Genomic DNA, 18,547 nt, shown 5'->3' on the forward strand with positions numbered 1-18,547 from the left:
CTTCTGCTAACTTTGAGTTTTTTGCTCTTATTTCTCTAATTGCTTTAGGTGTAAGGTTAGGTTGTTTATTTGCGATTTTTCTTGTTTCTTGAGGTAGGATTTTATTGCTATAAACTTCCCTCTTAGAACTGCTTTTGCTGAAACCTGTAAGTTTTGGGTCATCGTGTTTTCATTGTCCTTTGTTTCTACATATTTTTTTATTTCCTCTTTGATTTCTTCAGTGATATCTTGGTTATTTAGCAGTGTATTGTTTAGCCTCCATGTATTTGTATTTTTTACAGTTCTTTTTTCCTGTAATTGATATCTAGTCTTATAGCATTATGGTCAGAAAAGATACTTTGTATGATTTCAATTTTCTTAAATTTACCAAGGCTTGATTTGTGACCCAAGATATGATCCACTCTGGAGAATCTTTCATGAGCACTTGAGAAGAAAGTGTATTCTGTTGTTTTTGGATGGAATGTCCTATAAATATCAATTCAGTCAATCTTGTTTAATGTGTCATTTAAAGCTTGTGTTTCCTTATTTATTTTCATTTTTGATGATCTATCCATTGGAGAAAGTGGGGTGTAAAGCCCAGTATTATGATTGTGTTACTGTGGATTTCCCCTTTTATGGCTATTAGCATTTGCCTTATATATTGAGGTGCTCCTATATTGGGTACATAAATATTTACAATTGTTATATCTTCTTCTTGGATTGATCCCTTGACCATATGTAGTGTCATTCTTTGTCTCTTGTAATAGTCTTTATTTTAAAGTCTATTATGTCTGTTATGAGAATTGCTACTCCAGCTTTCTTTTGGTTTCCATTTGCATGGAGTATCTTTTTCCATCCCCTTTCCATCCCCTTTCCATCCCCTTTCCATCCCCTTTCAGTCTGAATGTGTCCCTAGGTCTGAAGTGGGTCTTTTGTAGACAGCATATATAAGCGTCTTGTTTTTGTATCCATTCAGCAAGCCTGTGTCTTTTGGTTGGAGCATTTAATCCATTTACATTTAAGGTAGTTATCAATATGTATGTTCCTATGACCATTTTCTTAACTGTTTTGGGTTTGTTATTGTAGGCCTTTTCCTTCTCTTGTGTTTCCTGCCTAGAGAAGTTCCTTTAGCATTTGTTGTAAAGCTGGTTTGGTGGTGCTGAATTCTCTTAGCTTTTGCTTGTCTGTAAAGCTTTTAATTTCTCTGTCAAATCTGAATGAGATCCTTGCTGGGTAGAGTAATCTTGGTTGTAGGTTTTCCCCTTTCATCACTTTATATATGTCCTGCCACACCCTTTTGGCTTGCAGAGTTTCTGCTGAAAGATCAGCTGTAAACTATATGGGGATTCCCTTGTATGTGATTTGTTGCTTTTCCCTTGCTGCTTTTAATATTTTTTCTTTGCATTTAATTTTTGATAGTTTGATTAATATGTGTCTTGGTGTGTTTCTCCTTGGATTTATCCTGTATGGGACTTTCTGCACTTCCTAGACTTGATTGACTATTTCCTTTCCCACACTAGGGAAGTTTTCAACTATCATCTCTTCAAATATTTTCTCAGTCCCTTTCTTTTTCTCTTCTTCTTCTGGGACCACTATAATTCTAATGTTGTTGTGTTTAATGTTGTCGCAGATGTCTCTGAGACTGTCCTCAATTCTTTTCATTCTTTTTTCTTTATTCTGCTCTGTGGTAGTTATTTCCACTATTTTATCTTCCAGGTCACTTATCCGTTCTTCTGCCTCAGTTATTCTGCTATTGATTCCTTCTAGAGAATTTTTAATTTCATTTATTATGTTGTTCATCATTGTTTGTTTGCTCTTTAGTTATTCTAGCTCCTTTTAAAACATTTCTTGTATTTTTTCCATTCTATTTCCAAGATTTTGGATCATCTTTACTATCATTACTCTGAATTCTTTTTCAGGTAGACTGCCTATTTCCTCTTCATTTGTTTGGTCTGGTGGGTTTTTACCTTTCTTCTTCATCTGCTGTGTATTCCTCTGTCTTCTCATTTTGCTTAATTTACTGTGTTTGGGGTCTCCTTTTCACAGGCTGCAAGTTCATAGTTCCCATTTTTTATGTTGTCTGCCCCCAGTGGGTAAGTTTGGTTCAGTGGGTTGTGTAGGCTTCCTGTTGGAGGGGACTTATGCCTGTCTTTTGATGGGTGAGGCTGGATCTTGTCTTTCTGGTGGGCAGCACCACGTCCTGTGGTGTGTTTTGGGGTGTCTGTGAACTTATTATGATTTTAGTCAGCCTCTCTGCTAATGGGTGGGGTTGTGCTCCTGTCTTGCTAGTTGTTTGGCATAGGATGTCGCACTGGAGCTTGCTGGTTGTTGAGTGGAGCTGGGTCTTAGTGTTAAGATGGAGATATCTGGGAGAGCTCTCGCTGATTGATAATATGAGGGGCCAGGAGGTCTCCAGTGGACCAATGTTCTGAAATCGGCTCTCCCACCTCAGAGGCTCAGGCCTGACACCTGGCCGGATCACGAAGACCCTGTCAGCCACACGGCTCAGAAGAAAAGGGAGAAAAGAAAAAAAAAACAAAGAAAGAAAACAATAAAATAATTAAAATTAAAAATTATTAAAATAAAATATTAAAAAGTAATTAAAAGAAAATAAAGAAGGGAGCAACCAAACCAATAAACAAATCCTCCAATGATAACAAGTGCTAAAAAGTATACTAAAAAAAAAAACGGACAGATGGGACCCTAGGACAAGTGGTAAAAGCAAACCTATACAGACAAAATCACACAAAGACACAGACACATACACACTGCAAAAAAGAGAGAAGGAAAAAAAAGTGTATCTATATATATATAGAGAGAGAGAGAGAAAGGAAGAGAGCAACCAACTCAATAAACAAATCTACCAATGATAATAAACTCTAAATACTAAACTAAGATAAAGATATAAGTCAGAAACTAGTCAGTCGTATACAACAAACCCCAAGTCTACAGTTGCTCCCAACGTCCACCTCCTTAATTTGGGATGATTCGTTGTCTATTCATGTATTCCACAGATGCAGGGTACATCAAGTCGATTGTGGAGCTTTAATCCGTGGCTCCTGAGGCTACTGGGAGAGATTTCCCTCTCTCTTCTTTGTTCGCACAGCTCCGGGGGTTCATCTTTGGATTTGGCCCTGCCTCTGCGTGTAGGTTGCCTGATGGCGTCTGTTCTTCACTCAGACAGGACGGGGTTAAAGGAGCAGCTGCTTCGGGGACTCTGGTTCACTCAGGCCAGGGGCGGGAGGGGTACGGAGTGCAGGGCGAGCCTGCGGCGGCAGAGGTCGGCGTGACGTTGCAGCAGCCTGAGGCGCACCGTGCGATCCCCCGGGAAAGTTGTCCCTGGATCACGGGACCCTGGCAATGGCGGGCTGCACAGGCTCCCGGGAGGGGAGGTAGGCATAGTGACCTGTGCTTGCACACACGCTTCTTGGTGGCGGCAGCAGCAGCCTTAGCGTCTCATGCCCGTGTCTGGGGTCTGCACTGATAGCCTCGGCTCGCGCCCGTCTCTGGAGCTCGTTTAGGCGGTGCTCTGAATCCCCTCTCCTCGTGCACCAGGAAACAAGGAGGAAAGAAAAAGTATCTTGCCTCTTCGGCAGCTCCAGAGTTTTTCCCGGACTCCCTCCCAGCTAGCCGTGGTGCACTAGTCCCCTTCAGGCTGTGTTCACGCCGCCAACCCCAGTGCTCTCCCTGCAATCTGACCGAAGCCCAAGCCTCAGCTCCCAGCCCCGCCCACCCCGGCGGGTGAGCAGACAAGCCTCTTGGGCTGGTGAGTGCAGGTCGGCACCGATCCTCTCGGTGCGGGAATCTCTCCGCTTTGCCCTCCGCACCCCTGTTGCTGCGTTCTCCTCCGTAGCTCTGAAGCTTCCCCCTCCACCACCCGCAGTCTCCGCCCACGAAGGGGCTTCCTAGTGTGTGGAAACCTTTCCTCCTTCACAGCTGACCCCCACTGGTGCAGGTCCCGTCCCTATCTTTTTGTCTCTGTTTATTCTTTTTTTTTTTGCCCTACCCAGGTACATGGGGAGTTTCTTGCCTTTTGGGAGGTCTGAGGTCTTCTGCCAGCGTTCAGTGGGTGTTCTGTAGGAGTTGTTCCACGTGTAGATGTATTTCTGATGTATTTGTAGGGAGGAAGATGATATTCACGTCTTACTCCTCCACCATGTTGAAGGTCCTCTTGATCTTAGATATTTGAGTGAAGATTTAAACTCAAATTTCAGAGGGGAATCAGGGAAGGCTACCGGGAAAGAGAAAAAAACCTGAATTAAATTTTGAGTATGAATGGCAGTTAGCTAAATAAATAAGTGAAGCAAGAACATTCTCTGCAGTGGAAATAGAATATGCAAAGGAATGGAGATGTGATGAAGGCAGTGGGTTCAGTGAAGTACTTCTACTTAACCAAAACCTGTGATACAAATGCAATGGTGGAGAGAGATAAACAGGGAGAAACAGGACAGGAGTCGGGACAAGAAACATCTTTTGTCCCATAGTTAAGGTTTGGTATGTATAATGAAGGCACTGGGGAGGCACTTCACATCAGGCAAGTGAAATGATCAGATCTGTTTCAGAAAGATCACTCAGGAAAGAGTATGGATGTGGATAATGGGTCAGCCTAGATGTCTCACCCCAGAGGAGGACTAGAGGCAAAAAAGCCCAGGTAGGAAATGATAAACACAAGCCTAACCCAGGGCAATGGTGGTGGGGATGGAATGGAAGGTATGTATTTGAGAAATATTAAGAATACAGTGTTACAAAATGTGCTGGTGAGATAGTAAGACAGGTAAGGCTCCAGAATAACTTGGGTGAATGGGTGGATGGTGATGCCATTCCCTCAAAATAGGGAAAAAAGGAGGTAGATCTGGGAGAGGTGGGAAGCAGAGACAGTGAGCTTAATTGTGGACTTGTTTGAGGTGTCTATGAGACATCTAAGGAGAGACATCGCATGTACTAAAAACATAAGAGTGCATTATTCTTGTCTGTCATGAAACCACAGTTCACACTTAGCATATTTCAATCCTAGTTACCCTCTTCCATAGGCACCTCACACTAAAATAAAACAATGTGTGTTTCTAATGAGGTCTAGATTCCGGGTGTTAGGCACCAAGCATTTTCCATGTGAATATAATTGGAATTTCTTTATAAAAATACGGAAAAAATATAGAGCCCTAACCTGTAATATTTTAATGAAACTAGATGAGGTAAATTTTAACTTAATCAAATCTAGGTGAACTGAGACCTCAAAACATGGAAGTAGGCTAAGATGAAAACAGTAAAGTATTCTTACCCTAGAGGATAGTTAACTTATAGACCTAGGGTTACAAAGGTAAAATACAGGATGCTCAACTAAACAAATTTCAGATAAAAAAAAAGAATGTTTGTAGTATGTCCCAAATATTGAATGGGACATATTTATACTAAAGTATTACATGTTGTTTATCTGAAATTTAAATTTTACAGTGTAGGGGCTTCCCCAGTGGCACAGTGGTTAAGAATCTGCCTGCCAATGCAGGGGACACGGGTTCGAGCCCTGGTCTGGGAAGATCCCACATGCCATGGAGCAAGTAAGCCTGTGTGCCACAACTACTAAGCCTGCGCTCTAGAGCCTGTGAGCCCCACCTACCGAAGCTCACGCACCTAGAGCCCATGATCTGCAACAAGAGAAGCCACCGCAGTGAGAGGCCTGCGCACTGCAACAAAGAGTAGCCCCCTCTCACTGCAACTAAAAAGAAAGCCCACGCGCAGCAACGAAGACCCAACGCAGCCATAAATAAATAAATACATTAATTAATTAAAAAAAAATTTAACGGTGTACTCTGTATTTTTATGTGGTAAATTTGACACCCCTAATAGGAGGCATTCATTTTATGCTGAAAATATGAAATCTAGTAGCTGTATTAGTTTCCTATTGGTTCTATAACAAATTACTGTAAATTGAGTGGCTTAAAATAACACAACTTTATTACCTGACAGTTTTGGAGGTCAGAAATCTGAAATGGGTTTCACTGGGCTAAAATTCAGGCATTTTCAGGCCTGCATTCATTCTGGAGGCTCTAGGGGAAAAATCGTTCCCTTGCCATTTCCAGCTTCTAGAAGCTTCCTACTTTCCTTGGCTCTTGGCCTCTTCTTCCATCTTCAAAATCATCAGCATTGTATGTTTCAATCTCCAACTGTTTCTGCCTCCCTCTTTTAAAGATTCTGTGTTTACAGTGAGCCGACCTGGATAATCCAGGATAATCTCCCTATCTCTGATTCTTAATCACATCTGTAAAGTTTCTTACATAAGGTGTATTCACAGGTAAGGTTAAATATTCACAAATCCCAGGGGATTAGGACATGGGCATTTTGGGGGTCATCTTTCCACCTCCCACAGCAGCTTTTCAAAAACATTAGACTCATAGATGTCAAGTCTATAATGGACTAACTTTTTTATCCTGTGTGATGTGTCACCTCCAGTTTTCTGCGATTTTTCATCAGTTTTGTCTGCCAGTCTTAGGACAGAATCCTGTAAAGTTGCTGGTTTACTAGCATGGCAGTAACATCTTTCAAATCCTCCTGAGCTGAGTGTGAGGAAATCCAACTATACTAGGGTACAAGGTTATCCTGAGTTATAACAGGGCAATGGCGGGGGTGGGCTGGGGGATGAGGCTGAGGGAGAGTACATTATTTTAAAGATGCCCTGAAGCTCCTCCTGGATGCTGCCAAAGCTGTGGATATTAGAAGGCAGAGGGATGTGACTGGAAGGAATTCTAAAGCGTATTTCTCTTATTTTTACCTAAACTTTTTTTAAACTAAAAAAGAAAAAAGCATCAAGGAAGATGCAGACAAAGTAACAGGCCGGTGTCTTATTCCATTTGGGCTGCTATAACAAAATGCCACAGACTAGATAGTTGATAGACAACAGAAATTGATTTCTCACAGTTCTGGAGTCTGCAAGTCTGAGATCAGGGTACCAGCAAGATTGGATGTGGATCGTCTGTCCAGTCTCAGACTTCTCGTTGTATCCTCACATTTTTTTTTTTTTTTTTGCGGTACGCGGGCCTCTCACTGTTGTGGCCTCTCCCGTTGTGGAGCACAGGCTCCGGACGCGCAGGCTCAGCGGCCATTGCTCACAGGCCCAGCCGTTCCGCGGCATGTGGGATCTTCCCGGACCGGGGCATGAACCCGTGTCCCCTGCATCGGCAGGCGGACTCTCAACCACTGCGCCACCAGGGAAGCCCTGTATCCTCACATTTTTAATTGTTCTTTGTTCCTCCCGAGGAGAAAGCCCTGTTGGTCACGTATAAATATCCTTCAGCTGCATGAGAACAGCCATGTAGCATTTGCTTCACAAGGATAACCATGTCCCTTTATAGAAGAGTACAGAACCTTGCTTTCCATTCTCTTTGTAGCCCATCCCTTCCTTTCCCCACGTAGCTCAATATTTGCTTCATGAGATGATTAGACTGAGGTAATACATTCTGAATGTTGAGGCATATTTTGGTCTTCTCTGGACGAGACATGGATTTCTGGCTCTCCTTCATGTTCCTGTTTTGTTCTTTGTACAGTGAAGCTCCAGGGAGCTTTCTCTTTTTTTCCACCAGGATTTCACTGTCCTGAGACATTCAGGGATTGGAAACCCAACACACTAGTGAGCCAGCGAAAGGCGTTGGCCCATAGTCAGACCCAACCCAATGACATAAACTGAGACAATCTCAGTCTGCTGCAAATGTGTTTTTCTGAACACACCCAAATCCCAAAGATTTTCATCTTCTCTTGGCTCTCCAACATCTGCTTTGTCAAATTACAGGCTATTAGAGAGAAGCAAAACCAGTCTAGATTCCCAGAGTCAATGGGTTTCAGAATCGTCTTTGAACATTTTATTGGTTGAAGATTTTCAAAATCATTTGTTTTGATTGAAGAATCCAGAGAAAGGGAACCAGGTACAATGCCGTCTGAGTTTGGCAAATGCGAGGATCCTTTAGCAGCAAATGACTTAACAGAAATACATGGAATGTTTTGAAATGAACTTGGTAATTTCTTTTCCATTCTTGGCTTTCAGTTTTCTTTTATAAGTAGCTGCATAATTAGCTGGCAGGGAGGAGCAAGGTGGTACTTAAGCATCTATCAACATGGAAAGCAGCACAGCATGGGCAAGTGAGGCAAACCTGGGCTTCAGTCCCAGCTCTGTCACTTACTGACAGTATCACCCTAGATAAATGTTTGAACTTTTCACATCTTTAGCTTTCTCAGTTGTGACTTAATAATGCTCTTCTTGGGATGCTAACGTGAGGATCTATGTAAGTTGCTTGGTATACAAGATGTAACTCAATAAGCAGTAGCTAATATTCTTCCTTTTTTAAAAATAAATTTATTTATTTTTGGCTGAGTTGGGTCTTCACTGCTGCGCACGGGCTTTATCTAGTTGCAGCAAGTGGGGCTACTCTTCGCCGAGGTGTGTGGGCTTCTCATTGCGGTGGCTTCTCTTTTTGCGGAGTATGGGCTCTAGGCGCACGGGCTTCAGTAGTTGTGGCACATAGGCTCAGTAGTTGTGGCTCACGGGCTTAGTTGCTCTGCGGCATGTGGGATCTTCCCGGACCAGGGCTCAAACCCATGTCCCCTTCATTGGCAGGCAAATTCTTAACCATTGAGCCACCAGGGAAGCCCTATTCTTCCTTTTTTTGTCCTCAGCACCTGGAACATAGTTGGACTTTAATCAGTTTTGGAGGAAAGGAAGGAAAGAGGACGATGCCTAAAGTCACAAAAGCTTCCCTTCTTCCAAATGCCATTTCCCTTTCCCAAGCAATCATTGAGCTTCTCCCTTGTTCCTCCTTGCTTTGCTCATGCTGATCCTGTTTGCTATTGCCCTCCAGCAACACTTCTTTACCTCTTGATTATAATGAATCAACATTCCTTGAACTTCTATGAAATAATTACTCCGGCATCGCTGAGAAAATAAAAATAAATAAGACAAAAATCCTTCCTTCAAAGCACTTACTGGTTACTGTTCAACAAAAGGTATAAGACATAAAACTGTAATATGAAGGAGGGGAAAAGCATGTAATATAAGTCTACTAACGTGCTTTGGGATAAAGACGGGGAAGGGCTTCCTATAGGCAGCAGCATTTGTGCTGGACTTAAGCAGGATTTGGACTTGCAGAAAAGGAGCCAAATGACATCCCAGAAAGGAACCATCAAAAGCCAATGGATGCTGCATAAAAGGTAACACAACTCATCATAATAACTACGAGGAACCAAGTACCTACCATGCATCAGGTGCTATTCGAAATGCTTTACATGTATGATTTTGTTTAACTATGAAAACAGACTATGAAGATAAATTATGATAGGCCCAAGATATCTGTTTCTGTCTTGATTAAAATGAATATGTACCCAGAGGGCACAGGCTCCAACAGAAGGAACTTAAAGGGAGTTAGAACAGTTGAGCTATTAACACAGTGCTTTCAGAATATAGAGCACTAAGTAACCTTAACTTCCTTTTTATACTAAATATAAGAAAGAAGATGAGACTATTCACCATTCTGGTAGTTTGAATATATAAACACAGGGCCTGAAGGGGTGAAGAAACTTTCTTATCCTATCTATACTTATCCCGTACCTTGTCATTATAAAATTGTGTGGTTTGTTTATAAGAAGATCCCTGTGGGAATCATCTACTCTAACTACAATAATCCTTAACTTCGAGTCTATGATACTTTTTTTAATTAAGAAATTATATTCGTTGTTTGAGAAGATTGCATTTACTTATGAATCCTATCATAATTGATTTTCTTATACTTAACCTTATAAAAGGCCATCATATTCTCTTGGAGTTAGAAAAAGTTTATTTCTTTCCTTGCAAAATTATGTAAGGAAAAATTAAATAGTGATGTTAAAAATTAAATTAAAAATTAAATAGTAGAGTTATCTTTAACAGACAATGCAGATACCTTGGCATTTCACTGACATGTGATTTTGCTACTACCCCATTTGAAAGACAAGGAAGCTGATTCAGAGAAGTTCAGTGTAGAAGCCATAAGAACGCACCTTGTAGAACTCCAACTAACTCCAGCTTTGTTGTAAAAAAGCTGCTTTTGCATTTGCTTCCACCAGAGCCCTGCTTCTCAGTGGCCAGTGGCCAGTTCATCAGGGATACTGGCAGATCCATTCCTGAGAGACACAGGACTCCTCTGACAGCTGACTTTGACTTGAGGATGTCTGATGGCCTTGCTGAGCTCTCCTTGGACTGCCAGTCACTTCCTTCCCTCCTTCTATCTGTCACTAAGGGTCAGGTTTGCACCATGGTCTGACAGCTCTTCCAGCCTTCCCCATTCCCCCTGTTTTCTCTCACAGATGTTTCCCTGACACAATCCTTGCTCATTTAATCCTGTGTGGACATCTGTTTCTGGGGGTCCTGGACTAACATAACCAGTGACTGACCCAAGGTCACATGGTGATAAAGTGTCAAAGCTAGGTCTTATGCCCAGCTTTTGCACCAGAACAGGGGGGTGAGTGGTAGGAAATATGGCTGGAAGAGTGGTTGCTAAAAATAATAATAAAATTCTGTCTAAATCTCTTTGGTGAAGAGGTTGGTCAAATTATAGTCAATAATTCCCCAAGACCTTATTTTAGAGATAAGGTAGTCAAACACAATTTGGGTTTCTGACTCAGTGAGTTCCCTTTTAGAAGGTGAATGCCTGCTAGGTTGGTATTTCTTAAATCTTCTTATACAATTTAGCTAACACTTTAGTTGACACATAGGTGTGGGTAAACCTCTACTATAATTGACATGAGGACTGACATGCTGGGTTTGGAAGTTGAGTACCCAGAGGGAAAGGATGAGGCTTGCTAGAAGTGGGAAGAACTTCTCAACAAAAGGGGAGATATTCTTCATTTTACAACTGTGCCTCAAGCCAACCTGAGGAGCCTTTGTAATAGCCAAAGCGAATCTTGCAGAAGCCCTAAAGGATTATGAGTGAGAAGTTCTACTATAAACCATTAAGCCCTACTCCTGAAAATTGGCCTAGAGTCTAAAAAATGAGTTCAAGAGCCCAAGGTATAGTTAAATCACAATGCATGTTGATGACCCTGAGACTGACAGGACAGGGACCTTTAGGCAAGCTGTAGGCAGGAATGTGAAGTTTGCCGAGTGGACTCTACTTGCCTTTTTGTGTTCCTTCTAATTGGCAATGATAGACTGACCAATCAGATTGCAGTTCTGCCCTTATTTGCTGTATGACCCTAGGAAATACACTAAACCTTTCAGAATCTCAGATTTTTCCACTACCTGTAGAGTGAGTAATTGTGAGGATTAGAAGAAAAAAAGAAAGGCTCTTGATCTACTTCTACCTACCACTCTTTCCCCATTTCCCTATCTTGCTCTGCTCCCCACACTTGTGTTCCTGCTGTTCATCAAATTGCTCAGCCCCTTGGTGTCTCAAGGCCTTTACACATGTCTATGACTTTTGATAGGGAAGACTCTTTGTACTCTATTACAAGTCAATCACTAAGGGGATGTTGCCAATGAGCTTAAATTATTCATAATGGCCCATCTCTAGAAACCCTGCCACCCAGGTAATGAGCATTAAGTTAAAATACCTTTGTTTAGCTCACAGGGAACATCCTGACCAGATCCACCTGTGCATGACTGCAGGAAGGCTGAAATTAACACATCCCCTCCGGAGGCTGACGGGAACCAGGAAATGTTTGGCTTTCCTCCCTCCCCTTTTAGTATAAAAGAAGCCTGAACTCTAACTCAGGCAAGATGGTTCTTTCGGACGCTAGTCTACTGTCTTCTTGGTCTGCTGGCTTTCTGAAAAAGCCAATATTCTTTGCCCCAATAACTCTTCTCTTGATTTCTTGGCCTGTATTGCAGCGAGCAGTACAAGCTTGGACTTGGTAACAAATATGTTTGTTTGTTTGTTTGTTTGCGGTACGCGGGCCTCTCACTGTTGGGGCCCCTCCCGTTGCGGAGCACAGGCTCCAGATGCGCAGGCTCAGCGGCCATGGCTCACGGGCCCAGCCGCTCCGCGGCATGTTGGATCTTCCCGGACCGGGGCACGAACCCGTGTCCCCTGCATCGGCAGGCGGACTCTCAACCACTGCGCCACCAGGGAAGCCCTGGTAACAAATTTTGAGGAGCCATCCAGGAGTCTTACTGCTCATGGCCAGCCAGCTCCACTTGGGAATTTTTGGGCTAGGCCCTAGCAGCTGCTGGGACCACTTATTCTGAGGACCTGCCCTTCAAAATACCCTGAAGCAACACCTGCTGCTCCGGTGCTTGGCAGTTGGATCAAGGAATCGACATTTGGGAGGCAATGGGCTCCATATGGTAGGGTAAGTCACTCTGGTGTGTACAGCCAGAACTTTATTTCCTCTCCATTTGGGGCTTTATCTGTGGAATAAGTCAGTTTGTTTTGTATTTGAGTGGGTTACCCTGTAGGAGAGAGGAAAGAGTTGTTAGACTTTAGCCGATTTGTGAACTGGTTAGTTTGTTTCTTCGGGTGCTAGCATTTGTGTGTTCCATTTGTGTTTTGTCTTGAATTTGTCTTTAAAAATGGGGACTATTTCAACTATCCCTAAAGAAAGTCCTCTGAGTTGCATTTTGGGTAAGTGATCTGATTGAAGCCGTGAACGCATGAGTGAGAAGATGCTATTTTATTGTAAAAATGTGTGGTCCAGTACCTATCAGGATCTCCACAAGGGGTTTATGAAGGGTTATTTTGGGACCCTGTGCACCATGTACTGCTACCCTTGCTGTGTTAATTACGTTGTTTGCGGTCTCCTGTGTTGTTGGCATATGTAAAACCCTGAGACCAGACTTGGGGGTTTATTTAGGATTTTGGTTGTCCCTTGGGTTTTTTGTTTCATTTTGTTGGGTACTGTTTCTCCATTTACAGCCAAATAAATTTTGTGATATTTGAAACTTTTACTGATGTCAAATGAAGGAAAGGAATAGAGGAAAAAAAAAAAGAAAAAGACGTGTCTGTGGGATATTTACAGGGAGAAGAGAAAGGTTCCACTCGATTCCTAAAATCACCAAAAACCTCAGCCCATAATTCAGCCCAGCTGGTAGATATTAAGGCAGAAAGGCATCCTTTTAATGGTTGGACGTGATCAATTGCTATCTATGGTTTTATGGTGGCTAGTCTGTGAAGAAGAGGGGAAGAATGATGGAATTCTTTATGTATAAGTATTTGTGCTATTACATCAGGGAAAATAAGAAAAGGGGACGAGAGTGAGGATATGTTGCTTCAAACTTTAACTCCTCCACCTGAACTAGCTGTTTCAGTCACTCCGATATATCCACCCCTTCCTCCACCTTTCATTCTTACCCGTCCCCAGTCCCGACACTGAGGCTCAGGACTGCCCTTCCTTATAGGGACCACTTAGAAAACCTGTGTTAGTTCCTTGGGCACAGGGTCTTGGTCTGATATCACCATCTAAGACCTGACAGGCACTCAATTTGGGCCAGGAGTCGCTCCCAGGGCAGGGAAATTTCCCTTATGCCCTTATCTCATAGGGGGCTTAAATGCAAATGACCAGCCAGCTGGGTTTCTCAGACTTGTTTAATTGGAAAGATTGCAACCCTCCTTTACAGGGAGAATCCTCTACACTTGAAGCCTACTTAGCAGAACCCACAGCTGAACCAAATTTGGGACCCCAGTGAGGGAGGAACACACTTATTAGGGCGCTGGCTTTTGGTGCATTTTGGCAGGGCTTTGAAAGGAGAACCAAAGCAATAGAGTTTGAACAAAATTCAAGAAGTTCAGCAAAAAAAGCAAATGAAGACACCTCCAAATTTTTGGAAGAGATTTATCAGGCCTACAGACATTATACTAATGCAGATTCCAGGGCCCCTGAAAACATTAGAATGGTAAATTTGATCTTTTTTGAGCAAAGTGCCTCAGGTATCAGGAGAAGGTTGCAAAGATTAGATGATGCATTTGGAATAAACCCTCTCAATGGGCAGTTTGGTTTTAAAGTGTTGAGCAGGGAGCAATAACAGAAGAAGGAAGATGCAAAATGAAATGAAATGCCACTTTTTTGGCAGTGACATTGGATTCCCAGTGACCTGAAGAGAGGGAAGCCACCATTGAAGAGGAGCAATGCACTTACTGTAAGGAAGAACATTGGAAAACAGATTGCTCTAGTCTAAAACTAAGAAGAAAAACAGTAAAAGATGAGAGCCTCTCATATGGTAGACGGATAGAAACACTCTGAATGAAGAGGCCCAGGGGCTCCCTTGGACTTGAGGTGCCTATTCCCTACAGGAGCCCTCGGTGAAATTGAGTGAGGAATGAGCTGATGAACAATCTGATAGACCTCACCCTGAAGTTTTTCACTAGCACAGCTTGACATCAGAGTCTCACCAGAACACACTTGAAGCTTACAGGTGATGCTCATGAAAACCCCAGGAAAAGAGACAGAGCTCTTTCCCCCAGAGGTCTAGGAAAAGGTAAGACCAGAGTATGTGCTAACTGCACCCCAGGGAAGGCCAAAAACACATGGCCAATAGGAATCCCATTAAAAAGGAATGCTGGGACACCTAATCTAAAACCATATGCTCTGAGGCAAGAGGATCACTTCTCCCACAGATTGATTTGTCTAAATACCAGCCAGTGTATTCAGAAAGGACAGAGAAGGCCAAGAGCTGATTTCACTTAGATCACACCTTGCCAGGCTGGGAATGTAGTGCACAGTTGGTTTGATCCCTGAGGTGATCTGGGACACTGTGCTGCAGCACATTCATAATAGTACCCACTATGGGAGAGATGCCACCTTACAAGGGACTCAAACATATCATGGGGCCTAACCTAACCTACAAAAGACTGTCCAGTGAGTCACTCAGAATGGCATGATTTGTGCTAAACATAACGCAAAGGCTGCTGTTGAACCTCCCCAGATGGGGATCCAATACAGAGAAACTTGCACCACTGAGGACTGGGTGCAAATGTCTTGAGCTGTCGGAAATTTCAGATACCTGTTAATGATTGTGGACACTTTTTTCAGGATGTGTGGAAGCATATCCACCTGGGCAGAAAGTCTCTGAATAGTATGCCTGGGTCTTGGACAAACTGAAAGCTGAACATGAGTATGGTTCTACCATTGACATCTCCCTGTGGAAATTGGAGACCAGCAAGTCCTATGTGACCATCATCGATAACCCAGGACACAGAGACTTGATCAAAAACATGATTATAGGCACATCTCAGGCTGACTGTGCTGTCCTGATTGTTGCTACTGGTGTTGATGAGTTTGAAGTAGGTATCTCCAAGAATGGGCAAATCCATGAGTGTGCCCTTCTGGCTAACACTCTGGGTGTGAAACAACTAATTGATGAGGTTAACAACAAAATGGGTTCCACTGAGCCACTCTGCAGCCAGAAGAGATATCAGGGAATTGTTAAGGAAGTCAGCACCTACATTAAGAAAATTGGTTACACCCCTGACACAGCATTTATGCCAATTTCTGGCTGGAATGGTGACGACATGCTGGAGCCAAGTGCTAACATGCCATGGTTCAAAGGATGGAAAGCCATCCATAAAGATGACAATGCCCATGGAATTATGCTGCTCGAAGTTCTGGATTGCATCTTGCCACCAACTCGTCCAACTGACCAGCCCTTGCGTCTGCCCCTCCAGGGTGTCTACATAATTGGTGGTATTGGTACTATCCCTGTGGGTCTAGTGGAGTTTGGTGTTCTCAAAACCTTGCATGATGGTAACCTTTGTACCAGTCAACTTTACAACTGAAGTAAAGTCTGTTGAAATGCACCATGAAGCTTTGAGTAAAGCCCTTCCTGGGGACAATGTGGGCTTCAGTGTCAAGAAGGTGCCTGTCAAAGATGTTCATCACAGCAACATGGCTGGTGACAGCAAAAATGACCCACCATTGGAAGCAGCTGGCTTCACAGCCCAGGTGCCTATCTTGAACCATCCAGGTCAAATCGGTGCTGGATATGTCCCCGTGCTGGATTGTCACACAGCTCACATTGCTTGAAAGTTTGCTGACCTGAAGGAGAAGATTGATCGTCATCTTGGGATAAAGCTGAAAGATGACCCCAAATTCTAGAAATCTGGTGATGCTGCCATCGTTAATATGGTTCCTGGCAAACCCATGTGTGTTGAGAGCTTCTCAGACTATCCTCCTCTGGGCCGCTTTGCTGTTCGTGACATGAGACAGACGGTTGCTGTGGGTGTCTTCAAAGCAGTGGACAAGAAGGCAGCTGGAGCTGGCAAGGTCACCAAGTCTGCCCAGAAAGCTCAAAAGGCTAAATGAATATTATCCCCAATACCTGCCACTCCAGTCTTAATCAGTTGTGGAGTAACGGTCTCAGAACTGTTTGTCTCAATTGGTCATTTAAGTTTAATAGTAAGACTGGTTAATGATAACAGTGCATCGTAAAGCCTTCAGAAGGAAAGGAGAATGTTTTGTGGACCCTTTGTTTTGTGTGTGCCAGTTTTAAGTTTTTAACACCAGTACCTTTTAATTGGTTAAAGCCCGTCTTAAGGAAATTATCCCCTGATTTGGATTAAGGCATTGGAATTACATTCATCCTGGAGACCACAATCAACAGAAAAACTGAGAAAATGAATACTAATTTAACTTAGGATAAGGCCTTGTCAGTTGTCCTGTTACAGATCCATGGCTCCCAGAGCAGGCTTAAATTAAGCCTAAACCCCTTTGAAATATTGTATGATGGGCCACTCCAGGTGTCTGCCCAGGCAAGAGAATCTATAAATTCTCTAAAATAACTAGCAGTTGACAATTATGTTAAAACTTTGGGCACTATACTAACATATATACATACATATATATATAATAACATATATAACATATATATACATGAGTTTGCCTCCAACAGGTCTGCCTATCCAACTGAAGTACATGGTGATTTCATTATAGCTGGAGAAGGGTGAGATCAACCTATTTGCTTAATTTTGTCCAAATACTAAATTCCTGTGCCACTTATATGTATTGGGAACTGGAACTAAAACCCCAAGTTCAGTTACAAATTAGACAACAAAGTGCTAAGGGTTTTTATCAGGTTCAGATAGCTGTAGATAGAAAAGGAAAGCAGATTTTACTACTGACTAAAGTCTCTAAGGCAGCGGTCCCCAACCTTTTCGGCACCAGGGACTGGTTTCATGGAAGACAATTTTTCCACGGACTGGGGAGGAGGATGGCTTCGGAATGATTCTAACGCATTTCATTTCTTGTGCACTTTATTTCTATTATGATTACATTGTAATATATAGTGAAGTAATTATACAACTCACCATAATGCAGAATCAGTGGGAGCCCCGAGCTTGTTTTCCTGCAACTAGATGTTCCCACCTGGGAGTGATGGGAGACTGACATCTGAAGTGTGTTGTTTGTCTAGTCTACTCCATAATCTCCTTTTGGTTGCTGTCACTGCAGAAAACGCTGCTTCACAAAGGTAGGATGTTGGAAATGGAAGCAGGCTTTTCAGGGCTTTTGCGGCAATCTCGGGATATCCTGCCTTGACGTTAATCCAGAATGTATTTGATTTGAAGTTATCTCAAATATACTTTTAAGGCCACCGTCATTTGCGATCTCAAGCAGTTGATCCTTTTCTAGCACAGACAAAGTCGATTCACCTGGCTTATTCGCAAATGGGTCGTGGATCCATTCCTTCCCAGTTTGGGGGTCTTACTTCTTGGGAAGTAACGCTCAAACTCTTTTGAAAGCTGAAATAGGTGATCATGCATCAGCTGGGAGAAAGAAGGCCCTGGCTCAGTCTCTTTCAAAATTTCTGCTAATGTTTGAAACATGTCAAAAAATCCCAATGTTCACCTGTCGTCCCCATAATTCTAGTTAGGCTTTGAATGTAGCCACTTGATCTGCCGACTTGAACACAGTTGTCGTTCTCCCCTGAAGTGACAGATTGAGTTCATTGAGCAGGTTGAATATGTCACACAAATAAGCAAGTTTTGCGACCCATTCTGTGTCACTGAAATGTGCTGCCAGTGGTGACTCTTTCTAAAAGAAGTCTCTGGAACAGCTCTCATAACTCAGAAACTCTGGCCAGTGATCTACATTTAGAAAGCCATCTCACTTCTGTGTGTAAGAGAAGACGTGTGTGCTCTGCGTCCGTCTCCTCACAGAGCTGTGCAGATAGACGTGAGCTAAGGGCATGTATTTTAATACATGATAATATTAATTGATAATAATATTGATAATTGTTCATTATCAACTTAATCCCATCCTGCAAAACGCTGTTAAGTTCAGTTGACATTTTTCGGCTAGCCAGCATTTCTCTGTGGATGACACAGTCTGTAGACTCACATTCAGAGGCGACCTCTTTGACCCGAGTAGTGAAACCAGAAAGCCGTCCGGTCATGGCAGCTGCTCCGTCCATGCATATACTGACACAAAATGACCAATTCAGTTTTCCTGATATGTAATCATTCAAGGACTTGAACATTTCTACAGCTGTGGTGTTGGTTGGCAACAAAAGTGCGCATAACACATCCTCATGCATACGGTCCTGAAAAATAAATTGCACAAAAACAAGCATTGTTGCCTTGTTGTCAACATCGGTAGACTTGTCAACCTGGATTGTGTACCACAG

At 42.8% G+C, this 18,547-nt stretch overlaps 1 pseudogene; it reads left to right on the plus strand.

The window, feature by feature from the left end:
* The first annotated feature begins 4,665 nt into the window (after positions 1-4,665).
* On the plus strand, positions 4,666-16,253 carry LOC113607388 (elongation factor 1-alpha 1 pseudogene; annotated as a pseudogene).
* Positions 16,254-18,547: the final 2,294 nt, after the last annotated feature.

Source organism: Aethalodelphis obliquidens, unplaced genomic scaffold (assembly GCF_003676395.1).
Source record: "Aethalodelphis obliquidens isolate GAN/ISIS:26980383/991018 unplaced genomic scaffold, ASM367639v1 scaffold48, whole genome shotgun sequence".
NCBI lineage: Eukaryota > Metazoa > Chordata > Mammalia > Artiodactyla > Delphinidae > Aethalodelphis > Aethalodelphis obliquidens.